The 17,362-nt window shown below is 34.0% G+C and overlaps 1 pseudogene; it reads left to right on the top strand.

Moving 5' to 3' along the window:
- Positions 1–9,486: 9,486 nt before the first annotated feature.
- LOC107668763 (DNA topoisomerase 3-beta-1-like) overlaps positions 9,487–17,362 on the top strand; it is a 19,551-nt pseudogene continuing 11,675 nt past the window's right edge.

Below are 17,362 nucleotides of genomic sequence, written 5' to 3'. Positions count from 1 at the left end.
GAACTGATTGGTCATTGTTGGATCAATAAATGTAATGGATTTTTTTGGTGTTTACTTGTGTTTGGTTTTTCTTTGTTTCATTTTTAGTCATAATGATTCGTTTTAAAACTTTGAATCTTTCACAACTGATTTAATTTCTAAAATGAAAAAATATCTAAAGCCAAAAGCAATTTAACTTGGATTAAAGCATTAAATTTTCTTATCATTTAACTCACTATAAATTTAAAATGTTCACATTAAGAGCAAAAATATATAAAATAATAATTAAATTAATCTATTAAATGTATGCATCTTAATATATTCAAACACAATCACTACCATGTCTAAAAATGTTTCTATAATTAATTTGACAGGATCTCTGACAGATAGTTTTGTCATTTCCGTGTCAAATATAATTTAATAACACCAATAATTTACCTCAGTCATCCACATAAACACTGTATCACCTTTTTGTCAGGTTTACAAAACTGTCTATAAAGTGAAATAAATATAACATTTTAAATGATATTATACAAAAAAAACAACAATGTAACATCAAAAGGAAAATATTTGTTTGTTTGTTTTGTCATTAATTACATTGTTGTAAATAAAAATAACACCAATCATTTTATTTACCTTTTTTTTTTGTTACTTCAAAGTTGAAGTTCATCAGTTTTTATTATGAGTTTTATGAAGGTGCTTACATTTGTTGCCTTTGTTATTTTTTTTGTTACTTCAAAGTTGAAGTTCATCAGTTTTTATTATGAGTTTTATGAAGGTGCTTACATTTGTTGCCTTTGTTATTTTTTTTGTTACTTCAAAGTTGAAGTTCATCAGTTTTTATTATGAGTTTTATGAAGGTGCTTACATTTGTTGCCTTTGTTAACTTCCATTATGGCTTTCACAAACATCCATGTTATGAAGTTATGTCTACTCTGTCTTTTAACAGCTGAATTTATGCATGAACCCTATCGAGACATAAAACTGACGGTTCATTCATCTAAAACTATTGGAGCTCATCTTTAATAGCGATTAAAAGTCACAGAAATGGGGAGGGGGTGGGGGGCGTGTCTATGTAAGTGCTCATTTGTTGTCACATCTCTGAAACTCCAGCGCTATTTAGTTATTCGACATCACATTGAAAAGTAACTGATTTTTTCGTTGATTTGTGAGATGTTCCACGCGTTTGGCCGCTGATATGTTATCTAAAAGGGAAACGTATGCTCTTGAAGCTTGTAGAGAGAAAGTTTTAAAAAATCGCCTAACTCTGCTGTAAACGGAATATCGCTTTAAATTGTACAAATAACAGCAACATTGATAAGACGTTTAAGTTCTGAATTAGACAAATATCTTCGGGTTGTTGTTTACGTGCCAGTCTATCAGTCTGTTTTAACAGTGGCTTTGTTAAATCCATTTTAATTTGCTTGTTCCATCATTGCAAAAACGAAAAAATAATATTTGTGCAAGCGACAACAGTGTTATTTGATCGAATTACTCAATTTAAGTGTTTTGAAAATGATGTTTAAACGAATAAAATAGAAATGAACTAATACAGTGGCCTTCCACAGAAGAGTGTTTTTCATTTGAAGTTTTATTTGTTGAAGAAAAACATTTTAGTTGTTAAATGTTAATAATGATTTCAGATTCATTTGTTTTCATATGAACATTATTTTTTATGTTCAAACATTTCACAGCCTTATAGACTTGGATAATTGTTTAAATAATTCTTTTGAAAAGATAAACTAATTGTTAGGACACCAAATGACCACAAATTATGAGTTACAAAGGAACGTTTGTTCAAATTTGGCCATTTCTGTAATGATTAAGATCTCAGTAACTACAAGAGTTGATATTCCTTTCATAATTTGTGTTGATTATCATTTATCTTTTTTTTTTTTGCAAGATTACAGTAGCTTTGAACACTTTCAAAAATCTGCTCAGTGAAACATGTAAGTGCTTTTTTCTTAACCTTTTCATGTTTAGGTTAAATGACAATTAACAGTAAAAGTTACAATCAATTAGAAACAAAATACATATAGGAGGAGAACATTTTTAGTTCCACAAATCATATTTACATTCTCTAGTTCTTTAGAAAACCATCTACTGGTGGTTTAAAAAAAACATTGTGCTGATCTGAAGAACCTCGAGATGTTTTAAAGCTCCAAAGAACCATATAACCTTCTCAAGAACTTCATAAGTACAGTGATCTTTGCTAAACTTCAGGTGAAAAAAAAAAGATTAATTGAAGAACCTTTATTTTAAATGCAAACACAACCTTCCTGAGAATGTTTGGAGAATATTGCAATTAATTAAAAATACATTTTAATGCAGAAACAACTGAAATATATATATGGAAAAAAAAAAATCTGATGCTTTCCATGAAAATTAAAAACCAATCTTCATTTTTAAGTGAATAAGGCATATCTGATTCTTCCTTAGAAATATATTACTAAGTTTTTTAATGTCAAACATTATGATCAAGATCATTTAGGATCTAAATGACAGTAAGATAACAGAAAACCCCTTGATGATGTGAGCAAGAGGATGATAAAAAACCACAGTGATAGCAGAGAGAAACCAATGACCTGTGAGTAATTAATCATTGCTTTTATTCAAGTGTCCCATGATGGATGGATGCCGGTCAGAGGCTGTCCCACTGTGGTCTCCTGTTCCTACTCAGAAACTAGTTTTTTAAAAATCTGATCATGCATGTTGTGGGGCGAAAAAAGTCAACAACAATTACATTTTCATAAAATGCAACAAAAACCAGCATCCATCACAGTGTTTTTGTGTGAGGTGGTGAGTTCAGCACATAGAGGAGGCCCCTTGTTTTTCTGCATGCATGTGATGAAGAGAGTTCCTGAACATGTTGTTTTCAACATTTTCCCAGCTCCTCGGTGGTCCTCCATGGTGTGTGTGTGTGTGTACTTCCCTTGTGTGTTAGCGCACAGGTTTGACTTCAGACGAATTCCAGCTCTTTGAGGTCTCGCTGCACATACCTAATGCAGGAAAGGTCAGAGGGCAACAGCCCCTAGCTGAAGGCATGGCCTTGATGTGAGGACCCTGTTCAAACAATAAAGGAATCCCAGGTTCCCAACTAAGACTGAGTGAAGGATGAAGGAGGGTAGCAGCAGACAGTGAGTAGGGAAAGAGGAGAAGGTGGCGTTTGAACACAAGTTATTTATAATCTTGGAAATACAGACATTTACTTTGAATTCGTACATCTATGCAACACTTAAAAATATTAAAAGACTATTGAAAGTAAATCATGTCTTCGTTTTCTTAATAAAGCTCCATCTAAAGCTCCCTATCTTCTTCAAAATTTGTGGTGCTTTTAATCAGAAGAATCAGAAAGATACGGTGATCTACACATACAGCAGTGCTCATTTCCCAATAGTTTGAGCATTTTTTTTTCTTCATATATTCGAAGAGTGGCACTCTTGCACCTACCAAGAGAACTTAATGAGATTTTCTGTTTATTTACGGAAAAAAATCAAATTCAAACTATTTGTTAAATGCTACTTATTTTTGTTTGATGATATCGTTCACTGATCAGATGATCTGGCAATGTTTATGTTTCATTAAAAAATTATTAAAAATATTGTGTAAAATTATTCAAATTTAAAACAACTGTTTTATATTTTAATATGTTTTAAAATGTAATTTATTCCTCTGGTGGAAAAGCCGAATTTTCAGCATCATTACTCCAGTCTTCAGTGTTTCAATGATCCTTCAGAAATCATTCTAATATACTGGTTTGATACTCAATAAATGTGTTTTATTATTATCAATATTTAAAACATTTGTGCTGCTTAATATACATTTTTGTGGAAACAGCAGATTTCTGATGAACGGAAAGCTTAAAAACAGCATTTATTTGAAATAGTAATCTTTTGTAATATTATAAATGTCTTTGCTGTCACTTTTTATCAATTTAATGTTTTCTTGAAGATTATTATTATTATTATATATAAATTAAATAGAGTGTAAACCGATATTTACATTCAATATCCTCAATATCTATGCCTCTAAAAGCAATACAATTCCAGATGTGTTAAAAAAATACAGCTTTCCTCTTCAACCTCTTTCTCTGAGGAGTTGCTTTCCCCACCTTCCTCTCCATCATACTTTGCGCACTCCTCATCTTCCTCACAGCAGAGTGCCAGAATGCTTCATACTCCCTCCCTGCATATCTCAGATATGTGTGAAGATGAGGGTAGGAGGGGAGAAGGATATTGATAAAAGAGAGGAAAAGGACAGGAGATAAGAGAAGGAAGACCAGTGATTAGCTTGATGGTCAGTGACGATGATGATCAAGTAGAAGAGATTGGCAACTTTTAACCTGATATTTGAAACAGTATCCATGTTGATTAATGCGAGCTTAAATTATTTGATGATTAAGACACAACGTAACAAAAGCTGTGTCTTAAAAATAAAGGTTCTTTATTGGCACATATGATTCGATGAAGAACCTTTAACATCCATGGAACCTTTTCATTCCCCAAAAGGTTCTTTATAAATGTATAAAATGTTTCTTTTAAGAACTGTTCACTGAAAGGTTCTTAGGGGAACCAAAAATGGTTCTTCTACATGACTTCTGAGAAAACACCCTTTTGGATCCTTTATTTTTAAGAGTGTGTCCTCTCTTAAACATTTGAATTGTACATATATGCACACAAGCAAAGTCTTAAAATGTGTCTTAAAAGTTTTATTTCAAACAGGATCCCTTCAAAGAACTTTGAGTACAGTTTAGTCGAGTTGAATTTGAGCTGAGACTATCAGAAAGAAAGAAAGAAAGAAAGAAAGCATATTGTGATGATTAACCGACAGATTTTGTGGAATAATTCAAAAACGAATCATTTTAGTTTCTTGGTTCTTTATGTTTAAATGTATTGTAAAAACCCAGAGTAAAATTGTATTGCTCAGGAGACTTGATGGAGATCTCACTCGTGTTTCATGTAGCTTTCAGTATATTTCTCCTAAAATTAATTTGTAGAAATAAAAATAGAAATAATAAGAAATGAATTTGGATAGCTTAGATTACTTGGTCTTGGAGGAATTAAATGAGAAATGTCATATTAAGTGTATCTTCACATTGTTGATCAGATTGCTGAAACATGTAGGAAGAATTCTCAGTTTGCTCTCCATTTACACTCTAAAAAATGCTGGGTTAAATACAACCCAGTGCTGGGTAAAATAGGGACAAACCCAGCAATTGGGTTGTTTTGACCCAGCGGTTGGGTTACTACCAAGAAGGTTGGGTTAAACATTTAACCCAACCGCTGGGTCAAAACAGCCCAATTACTGGGTTTGTCCCTATTTTACCCAGCACTGGGTTGTATTTAACCCAGCATTTTTTAGAGTGTAAGAAGAGCCATGAGACCCCACAACACAGCGTGACCCCGGGACTGGAAGTGTGTATGTGTGTTTAAGCAATTGACCCTGGCGGCCGGGGTTTCTGTTTACTGAAACATGAGGTTCTCCGGTAGTTCCTGTCGGAATAATTTCGGTCTGGTTCAAAAACCTGTCACCGTGAGACCTAATGCTAATATGCTAATAGCAGTTATGCTCAAGTTTCTTTTGACCTGGTGAAAAAAACGTTCATGTTTACACTGACATGCAGAGATAACAAAAACATACACGTCCATTAACATGTGTTGTCCTACCGTGGTTTCCCTTGAACGGCGATGCGGAACTGCTATGGCAAATGTCATTAGGAAGCCGTTTCTCGGCACTCTTTCAGGGAAAATTTATGAGGTGTTAAGTACAGCGCTTTACACGAGGGGCAGGAGGGCTCCACTTCATGACTCCCTGAATCTCTCAACAAAAGAGGGAAAACAAGGGATGTCTTCAGGAATATGTGGCTTTTTTTTTTCCAGTGTCGTTGCCAGCACCAGTTTAGATCTTCCCGTCCCATTAATGACACATTTAAATTAGCTGTGGCCGGGTTTTCTTCACATTCATCGAGATTCTTCTTTTCTCCTCTGCCGGTCTCACTTCGGCCTGGTCGGACTCAGGAGAACCACATGCCAGGGTCACTCCTCTCCTCTCCCACCCAGCCAAACCAGACCCATAATTTTGCTTTTGTTTCAGACGAGGCCCGAGTTATAAAGAAGGAAGCAGTGAGGAAAGGTCAACAGAGAAGGATGCTGAAAAGAAAGGGATTTGGAGAAGAAGGTGAACGTTAACGTGCTGCTATAAGCTTAAGGCACAAAACTCTAATCAGAAAGTAAATAGTACAAACAACCCAATTGCTGGGTTTGTCCCTATTTTACCCAGCACTGGGTTGTATTTAACCCAGCATTTTTTAGAGTGTAGTTTCATTACTGTCTAAGAGAAACAACTCAGATATTATAAAGTCTATAAAGTCTTGCATATGAAATAATAGTTGGAATCAAAATTTTTTTTATTAGAACACTTCATTGAACCTGAAGAGAAAATATTTTGAAATATATGTGTATTATTGTTTGTATCATATTTAATAGCTCAGGCTTGCATGGCTCATATTGTACAATATAGTGAGAATATGGAACTCCCACCTGAGGAGGAAAAAAAACCCTCAATTTCATTCAGAGATCCAAACTGTCCAAAAATATCCAATTTTGGTGCAGATGTTGTTGCAGATAAATTCTTATAGCTTGTAAGTAAATCAATGAGATCTTCATAACAGAACTTACATAAAATGCATGTAAATGCATATAAATCAGTACACTCTAAAAAATGCTGGGTTAAATATAACCCAGCGCTGGGTTCCCTATTTTACCCAGCACTGGGTTGTATTTAACCCAGCATTTTTTAGAGTGTATATGATATTCCCATTTTAACATGATTTTTCTAAAAAATCAAGTAAACCTACATTGCTTCAGCCCAGTAAGCGTTCATCATGAAATATTACTAACAATATAATTTACCCTTATGCTTACTTTATAACAATCAGTAAAGATTTCACAGCAAAAATTGTGCCACGAACTCAAGGTGGACAGTTTTAAAATGATATAAGGGTTATACTAAATTATCAGTCAGGTGAAAAATAAAGCAGGTGTTTTAGATTGTGTACAACATGGGTTTCAGCAAAGTTTTGATCATATTGATGATTTAGATGCCTTAGAAATGTATCTATCAAATAAGACACACTAAGGCTTTATAAGGTTAAATAACATGTAAGTTTAGCACGTAAGAAAACACTCCAGTTGAGTTGTTTTAATGCACATTTGTAGAAAAAGATCTTCAAAAAATGAAGATAATGATGATGAAACATTACATGGAGAAAAACAAGACAACAAGTGAGATCTTCTCTGTCAGCCCTGTTACAACAGCACTGGTTAGATCAAGCGAGTGAGTCAGCCAGCCATCTTTACTGGCAACACTTTTAATGGTTAAGATCATTTCCATCATCCTGCCAGTCAGTTCCTCCCACCCTCAAGCTTTCATCCAACATATACACTATTGTGATGTTCATATTGTACATTTGAAAGGGAATCCATCAAAACCTCTTTAAATTCATCTGAGAAAGTGAATGAGTGCTGGAGAGAAAGAGAGAAAGAGAAACAGCAGCAAATAAGTGCAGTTTGTTCATCCGTGTCTGTAATTTCATCCATCCTAGGCCCTGTAATCATTCACTTCTCTCTCTCTTTGTCTACTGCTTTACGGTCCTCCTCCTTCAACGTGGTGCATGTGATCTTAAACACAGCTTTTTTCTTGCTTTAGATGTGTTTATGTGTCTGTCTATGAGTAAGAGAGGATGAAAGAGACAGAAAAAGGCAGAGAGTGCTGATGAAAAGTGGTCAATCATAGAAACTATGACTCATCTCACACAATCAGTGTCACATACATGCATGTAAAACTCTTCGCGGATTGATGTTGCAGTTGCTCTATGACCATGTTCTGGTTTTGCACAATAAAACAGCGACAAAGAGAATCTGGATCATAATTTCATTGTTTTATGTGTGTCAGTAATCTGTGTGTGTGTGACAGTCCAGATGAGTCAATACTGGGGGAGGCAGTCATTGTGGGTTGGATGGGTTTAATTGATCACTATGCTGAAGGAGACAAACTCATTTCCACCCTCCCTCTGCCATCTGTGGGGTCACAGACACATGCTGATTTTAGCAATGCAATGCACTGTCTTGTCTAGCCCCCCCCCACCTTTACGTTCTTCCCCTTTTTTTTTTATAAATCAGCAATTCGGCATTGGACAGTTGACTAAACAAACTGGCTGAACAAATTGAACTGTCCTGTTCCGTATTTTATAATTGGCAGGATTTATCACCACCTCGGGTGTGCATTATTTTCTAATAATTCAACGGCCCGGAGTCAATTATTCCTTACATATGCACTGGAGTGATGTGGATAAATGGAGTGATGCGAGTGGGAAACTGTGCCAGCTAGCAGTCTTCTGGAAGAAAACTGACAACAAAATGACTAGAAAATGTCACAAGCACAGTTCCTTTAGGAATGTGTACAGTGCACTGTGAACAACCGTGTAAGATTAGAGGTATATGTCCATATGTCAGTCACTATGTTGTGAATAGAGTCTCTCTGTAGCAAAGAAAGGGAATCAAACAAGCTATTATAGAGCAAATCACTGTGATTGAATCTGCCTTCAGGATGCAATTTATGCACCATGTGGAGACTGGACATGAGAGATGCTGTGACGTCATCATACTCAAAGAAAACCACCTGACCCACTGAATTCTTCAAGTGATGCAAATATTGACAGTAATCCTGTTTATATATAATAATTAACAACTGAAATGCAAATGTTATGAATCTGAGTGAGTGATGACATCATTACAGAATGCTACAGTCTGCTTTCTGGATTGGTTGGCATGGAGACAAAAGCATGGCCATATGGGCAGGCTCATTTAAATTAATGATTTCTTTTCTATTTCAGTTTTTCAAGAATGTTGAGCATTGTTTAGTATTTCTAAATAAATAAGAAAACACTGCATTTTTCATTGACTGTTTTATCTCTAGGTACAGACCCTTATTTTCAGATATGAGGCTTTTTATACGTTTTTTTTTATTACAATTTTTTTATTACCATTGCATGAGGAATTTATCTGATGCATTTCGTATTTACTTGCATGAAGTTTAATTTGTTGACTAAACCTTTTAACAAAAGACAGCTGCCATTTGATCATTTTAAGGCAAAACATTTTCACATTTTCTGTGTATTTATAATATTAATTTATATACATTTATAGCCTACTTATAATACATATATATTATATGTATATTAAAAAAAAAAAAATAAATAAAAAAAATAAAATATATATATAAAATATAATTTCTCAAATTTTGTGTCAATATATTTGTTAAATGTGTCAATATATTTAATATTATTTTGTTATTTTGATATGTTATATTGTTGTTTATTAGTTTTTTGTTATTATTAAAAAAATATTACCATTACTTTTTTTTTTTTAATTTTAATCACTATTTTAAATTTAGTTTAATGTTTCATAGAACAATAAGGGCTTTTATTTTGAAAAAACACGGACAATCCGGAAGTTGGAAGAGTGGCTGCAGCATATACCGGTGTGTTATTATCTCGATTGTTGTTCTAATACGTCTAATTTTAGCTTTAGTTATTAACTTTGAAATAAGATATTTACTTTTGTTATTTCATTGTCAGGTCCTGTTGATGTTTGTGACCAGCAGCGATGAGGACTGTGCTTATGGTGGCTGAGAAGCCCTCTCTGGCTCAGTCCATTGCCAAAATCTTCTCTAAAGCTGAATATGTATAAAAGATTGAGTGTTTGAAAAAGTACATATATTGCATATAATTACAGGTCCCCTAATTATAAATAGGGGAGGAGTTGATTTGGTTTTCCAGTTTCTTCAAATGAAATACCACGCTTGATGTCCTTTTTGGTCCTGTTTGACATTCTGTCAGGCTGCAGGACTTTTCAAATAAGCAGGAAAAAAGTTGCAGGGTGTTTTTTTTTCTTTCTTTCTTTCTTTTTTTTTTTTTTTTTTTTTTTTTTTTTTTTTTTTTTTTTTTTTTTCGTTTTTTTTGGTGAAGTGATCTGTAGGAAGTTGCATGTGGCACACGGTCCAGGCCAATGTTTTCCCTGTTATTGGTGCAGAAAAAAAAAAAATATATATATATATATATATTCAGATGTATTCAGAATTTGATGGTCTGTAATCGTCCTAATTGGCATCAAAACGTCTTTCAGATAAGATTGTCTGAATTTGATGCCAATTAGGACTGTCAAATTCTGAATCGTTACAAAATGTAATAAGAAAATGATTGGATGTATTCTGTATAAAATGGACCTGCAGTATACATTCCCTTTTACTGGCTGTAAATCCATATTTTAAAAAGGCTTACAAATCTGCTGTACTCACTCGTAGCTCCATGCAGCGATGCTGCGCTCGTTGATTCTGCTGGGCAGGTTGATGAGCTGTGTGTGGTACTCTTTCAGCGTGGAGGAGCAGTAGGTGTGCTCCACACACTGGGCCATGATCGGACTGCACTGGCTGGGGTTCAAGACCAGCAGAAAAATGCTCAGGAGTCCTAGAATCTGAGAGAGAGAATGAGAAGTAGGCAACAAACCATCATTACGTATTATGTGGGCTTCTTTGTGTTTCGTGTTCTTTGGATGACGGGTGTAAACTAATAATATCATGCTTATCTTCAGTCTTTTTTGTTGTGGACACCTTCATGGATTGTGTTCAATCTGAAGCTAATGGCAAAATATAGTGCCTACATTCACAGACACTGTTCAGCAGTGTACATTGGCATCATTCAAGCTAAAGAATAATTATAGATTCAGTGTGTCCCTTAGTCTATATTAAATGCATCAGTAATGAACAATGAATAAATGTAGTTTACTAAAATTTTGTCCGGGGCTCTCAGTTATAGTAATTTGAGGTTTGCATCTCTGACAGTTTTTTTTTTTTAAACAAATTTCTAATAAATACTAAAAACAGATTTTATCCTAAACTGTCAGCTAACTTTCAGGTTCGGATCCCCATCTGTTTTAGTTTATTTCATTTTTAGTTTAGCAATCAGCCAGGACACTTTTGTTAAATTTAATTGTAATAATTTCTGAATTTTTGAAAAAAAATTTTTTGGTGTATTTTGGGTAAATATTGTGTAAAATTTGATGTCAGCAATTTTGTTAACTTATAATTTAACGTAATTAGAGTCCAATGAGTGTGTGTGCGTGTGTGTATATATATATATATATATATATATGCATTATTTATATATACTTAAATATGCGCACTACCTTTCATAAATTTGGGGTCTTTTTTTTAAGAAATTCATAATTTCAGCAAGGAATCATTAAATTGATCAAAAGTGACAGTAAAGACATTTGTCATGTTCCTAAAATATATGTATATTAGATAAATGCTGTACTTTTGAACATTTTATACATCAGAGAATCATGAAAAAATAAAATGCATGATGGTTTTCACAAAAATACTAAGCACAGTTGTTTTCAACTTTGATGATAATAAGAAATATTTCTTGAGCAGCGAATCTATATTAGAATGATTTCTGTAGGATCATGTGACACTGAAGACTAGAGTAATGATGCTGAAAATTCAGCAATGCATCACAGGAATAAATTACATTTAAAATATATAAAAATAGAAAACATATATTTTAATTTGTAATAATATTTCGCAATTTCACTGTTTTTAATGCATTTTTTATCAAATAAATGCATCTTTGGTGAGCATAAGAGACTTCTTTCAAAAACATGAAGTAATCTTACCAACCCCAAACTTTTTGAAGGATAGTGTTACTAATTGGATGTTATTGTCTGTAATCGGCTGTATCAGAAGTAATTTAAACCTAAAAAGTGATTCAGTCCAAGTAATTGCAGTTTTCTGGTTCTGGGTCCTAGCTGATCTTGTGAGGCAATTCTTGTGAGAATGGTGTTGGATACTTACCTGTAGATGTTGCATTCTGGAGAAACGGAGGTGAGGAGTGCAGCGAGAGGCTGGAGGCTTGCCGTGCCTGTAGAGGGTAAAGCTTCCAGTCCAAGTGTGTCCATCCCCTCCTTTTGGGTCTATATTTATGTACCACCATCTCAATGGAGGCCTCCAAAAATCTGTAGCGTAAGCCGGAGAGGACATCATCATCAGGCTCCATCATCAGAGTTCAGCCTTGGGAACAGCATCTCATTACCTGACGGGGACCGTTGGCGTAATTCAGATTTAACTCTGGTAGAGCACAAAATAGAAAAGAATGAATGAAAAGAATAATGCATAATCGGCTCTTTGCTCTCTCATTTTACTTTATGATGGATCGCTCAATGCCAGCACCAATTAGACTGCTTTTAGTCTGCTGATTTGTCAGTGTCTACCATCCATGTTTCTGACGGAGTGCTTATGCAGTAGTCAAGCTTACATGATCACGTTAGTTGCTTTTGCAGACATTGATGTGGTTCTAGGCAGATCTGAAGAATATAAACGGTGTGTGTTTGAAGCTAAGGATAAAGTCTGAATGCAATGCAATCAATGGAATAAACAAAGTGTAAGCTTATGTTTGCATGATTTTTAGGTTAAAATATTTACTTTTGTTCCAGTTAATGGCATAGTTCCCCCAAACTTGTATGCATTTCTTTCTTCTGTTGAACACAAAAGAAGATATTTTAAAGAATGATGGAAACTAAAGAGTTTCGGGTCTCAGTGACTTCCATAGTATTTTTTGTCCATACTATGGAAATCAGTGGGACCTGAAACTGAAGAAAGAAATGCACACAAGTTTTTAATGACATGAAATTATAAGAAATGTATGAGGACTTTAAACATTTCTCTTTTTTTTGCCTTTCACTTACAGGTAGCTGTTCGACGCGAAAAGGCCTGAATTGAGCGTTCAGTCCATGAGTACACAGGAAGCTTCGTGGGCCAAAATGTGAGGTTCAAGATGACGTCAGTGTGTGGACATGTCATGAGTCTGGACTTTATCGGCAAGTATTTTGTCTTCAGTAGGACTGCTTTGAAAATGCAGGCAATATCTGTAACTGTATGCGCAAGACAATGCAAACTTGACTTGTTGTATTATTCCCTATCCTTAATATTTTGCAGGAAAGTATAACAACTGGGATAAAGTTGATCCAGCTGAGTTGTTCAGTAAAGCTCCGACTGAGAAGAAAGAAGCAAACCCCAAACTAAATATGGTAAAATTCCTTCAGGTGACTTTACCTTCCATTACATGACTGATTATGGTGTAGCTATTGTCTAAAATAATTAGATAAACTATATTTAAAGACAACATGTAAGACTGTCAAAGAATTTATTTTGATATTAAATAATAATTTCTATTCTATAAATATTCTATAATGTAATTATATTATAGTTAGTTTAATAACAATATTTTAACAATTAAGTTTAACAGTAGTCTTAACATATTTAAAAACCCTTCCATAAATCTTTAAATAACGAAGTAGCTGTTTATTGACAGGTTGAAGCAAAAGGTTGTGACTATGTCGTCCTGTGGTTGGACTGTGACAAAGAAGGAGAGAACATTTGTTTTGAGGTGAGTCTGAATCTGTTGAAAGAAAATGCAACCTAAGATTGTCCATATAACTGGGGCTGAAGTGTTCGGCCCTGTTTTGTTTTTTGAGTGTGCGTTTTCTTCATGTGTTTGTGTTGTACCATCTCAGGTGTTGGATGCCATCCAGCCTGTGATGAATAAGTCTTACGGTAATGAGTGTACAATCTGTCGGGCCAAGTTTAGCTCCATCACAGACACAGATATCTGTAACGCCATGACCCGACTCGGAGAACCCAACAAGAACGAGGCTTTGTCTGTAGATGCCCGTCAGGAACTGGACCTCAGGATCGGCTGTGCTTTCACACGGTATGAAAGAGGTCATCTGGGTAGAGCAGACCTGCTCTGATTTTTTTTTTTTATTCATACCATTACAATACAATCTTGTTTTGTGCAATATACACAACTGTTGAAAGGTTTGGGGTTTCAAATGTTTTTGAAAAAGTTTCTTATGCTCATCAAGTCTGCATTTATTTAATTAAAAATATAATAAAAGCAGTAATATTATAAAATATGATTTCAACTTAAAATAATTTTTTTGTATTATTTTGATATATTTTAAAATTGTCATTTTTTCAAGTGACAGCAAATCTGAATTTTCTGATTTTCAGTGAAGACCGTGTCACATGAACTTTCAGAAATCATTTTAATATGGTAATTAGGTGGTCAAGATAAATGTATTATTAACATCATTGTTGAAAACAGTTGTGCTGCTTAATATTTTTGTGGATGGGCCAAAGACAAAAAAGGGTTTAAGCATAAAATCAATAAGTGTAATACTGCTTTAAATTGTTGTTGTTGTTGTCCCCCCCAAAAAAAGAACAAAATTTCTCAATTTTGTTTTTGTTTTTCTGAGCAAAAAATAAATATCATACATTTTTCCCTGATTTACAGAAGAGACCCACTAAAATGTCCTTCAGTGTAACAATCTTGTCAGGCATATTTACAACAAAAATCAATTTATGACATATTAAAAGACTAATTACTTTCACCCCAAATACTAATTAGTTGTAATTTTACATTTTTAAAATTTGCCACTATCCTTTTTTAGGGGGAAAAAAAAAAGGTTTTGCCCATTTGTCAGTAATAATTTTTTACTCATTTAAAACACAGTCAAATTTAATATGCTTCCTTATTCTTTTATATATTTTAATATGTACACGTCAGAATAAGCATGTTGTTTGAATTTTTACATAAATATTGTGTTACTCTGAATGACAATGTAACATTATTTCAACCAAATTTTGACATTTTATTCTCCAAAAACTAATTTGAAACCTTAAAAGTAGACACTTTACTTACATTTAATGTGCTTTCTATGGACATAAAATCACTTTTGTAAATTTCGTTCGATGCGGACATCTTAACGTCTTTGACCCGGATACATTTTTTCAGGATTCTTTGTTGAATTATAACATACATATATAAATTAATACAAATGTATTTACTGTCACTTTTGATCAATTTAATGTCTTTGCTGAATAAAATTAATTTCTTTAAAAAAATTTTTATTACTGATCTCAGTAGTGCATTTGTCAAACTGTTCTAATAAAAGATGATAGTAGGGTGCTTACACCATTATCTCAAAATTTTAGTTTCCAGACCAAATACTTCCAAGGGAAATATGGGAATTTGGACTCCTCCTTGATCTCGTTCGGTCCCTGTCAGACTCCCACACTGGGATTCTGTGTGGAACGGCATGACAAGATCCAGTCCTTCAAACCTGAAGCCTACTGGGTCGTACAGGCAAAGGTCAGTTCTGGCCTTTACTGCTCAAATTACAAAATCCAATTTTACAAATTCTTTTACGGAATAGCTGTTTATTATATCGCATTACATTCTTGATTTTCTGCATATTTCATTTTTGTGCACACAGGTTTTTAAAGGCAAGGACAGCCCACTCATCTTGGACTGGGACCGAGTGCGAGTTTTTGACCGAGATGTTGGTCAAATGTTTGTTAACGTGGCAAAGACTGCTAAGGAGGCTAAAGTATGTATTTGTATCTCAATTATTTATTTTATATGTAATTTCATATTTCAGAGGTGCAGGATGTGCTGAAGCTCTTCAGGTGTAACTGCATGATTTATTTTTATTATTTACTTTTCTTGCAGGTCGACTCGGTGACTAAGAAAGAGAAGGCCAAGCAGAGATCTATCGCATTGAATACAGTGGAGATGTTAAGAGTGGCCAGCTCTGCTTTGGGTGGGTGTGATATTATATGGTCCAGAACTTATTTTACACTAATAACTTAACTAGTTAACTAATAATTTAGACTGAAAATATGTAACACACACTACTGTTCAAAAGTTTGGGCTTGGTAAGGTGTTTTTAATGTTTTTGAAAAAAAGTCTCTTATGTTCACCAAGGCTGCATTTATTTGAATAAAAATGCAGTAAAACAGTAATATTGTGAAATATTAATAAAATGTAAAATAACTATTTTCTATTTTAATCTATTTTAAAATGTCATTTATTTTTGTGACAGCAAAGCTAAATTTTCAGCATCATTACTCCAGTCTTCAGTGTCACATGATCCTTCAGAAATCATTCTGAAATGCTGATTTGCTGCTCAAGAAACATTTCTTATTATTATCAATGTTGAATTGTTGTGATGCTTAATACATTTTTTCAGGTTTCTTTTATGAATAAAAATGCAAGCGTTGTATGAATAAATAACAGCATTTATCCCCCCAAAAAAATAATAATTTGACTGTAGTGCAAATGTGATTTTATCTTTATTTCTCAGGAATGAGTCCCCAGCACACTATGCAGATAGCAGAGCGTCTCTACACACAGGGTTACATCAGCTACCCTCGCACAGAGACCACACATTACCCTGAAAACTTTGACCTGAAGGGCACGCTCAAACAACAGGCCAACAGCTGCTTATGGGGTGAAATGGTGAGGAAGAGCTCTTTCCTTATTTGTATTATTTTATTTTTTTAAATTTTTTTGATAATTTCTATAGCCTTTAATCCTGATATGGCATTTAAAAAGGATGTCAAATGATTAATATTGTCTTACGAAAAATGCTTATGTGTGTGTTTGTGTATACAGGTAAAAGCTCTGCTTTCTGAGGGCATTAACAGGCCAAGGAAGGGAGTGGATGCAGGAGACCATCCGCCAATCACACCCATGAGAGCTGCCTCTGAGAGCGAGCTGGGTACGACTGTCAGACTGCGTATTTTCACATTTACATGTCTGATATTGAACTGTCTAGCACAGAAATATTATAGAATACACCCAGGTAGGGCTGCATGATTATGACAAAAATCATAATTGTCGATTATTCCCTTGAAATTGTAATTGCGATTATTAATTAGGATTATCAGAATTTACATTGAATAATGTTTATACCATTGTTTAATGCAACTACATGCCGTATTTTTATATGAAAATAAACAAGCTGAAAACACTAACTGAAAAACTTTTAGTGCTTTTCTATAGTATTAAGCCTCAAATGTCAACTATACATCGGATTGGTTTCTTCTTTAAATTATAAAAAAGTAAAAATATGAATGGTATTATAATGTTATACTAAAACTAAAATTAAAATAATGGGAAAAACCCTTACAATAACATGTAGAAAGAAAAAAACGCTTCTTAAAGGGTTAGTTCACCCAAAAATGAAAATTACTCTCGATAGATTCGATAGATTACCCTCAAGTCATCCTAGGTGTATATGACTTTCTTCTTTCAGACGAATCCAGTCAGAGTTATATTAAAAATTGTCTTTGATCTTTCAAGCTGTTTAATGCCACTCAGCGGGTGTTGCAGTGCTTCAGTCCAAAAGCACTTAATTAGAATGCGCCCATCCATTAAAAAAAAAGTGTCTCACACAGCTCCGGGGGGTGAACAAAGGCC

The sequence above is a fragment of the Sinocyclocheilus anshuiensis genome, unplaced genomic scaffold, assembly GCF_001515605.1.
Source record: "Sinocyclocheilus anshuiensis isolate Anshui unplaced genomic scaffold, SAMN03320099.WGS_v1.1 scaffold36, whole genome shotgun sequence".
Taxonomy (NCBI): domain Eukaryota; kingdom Metazoa; phylum Chordata; class Actinopteri; order Cypriniformes; family Cyprinidae; genus Sinocyclocheilus; species Sinocyclocheilus anshuiensis.
Note: the sequence above shows the minus strand (reverse complement) of the source record. Positions and strands in the feature narration are given on the sequence as shown.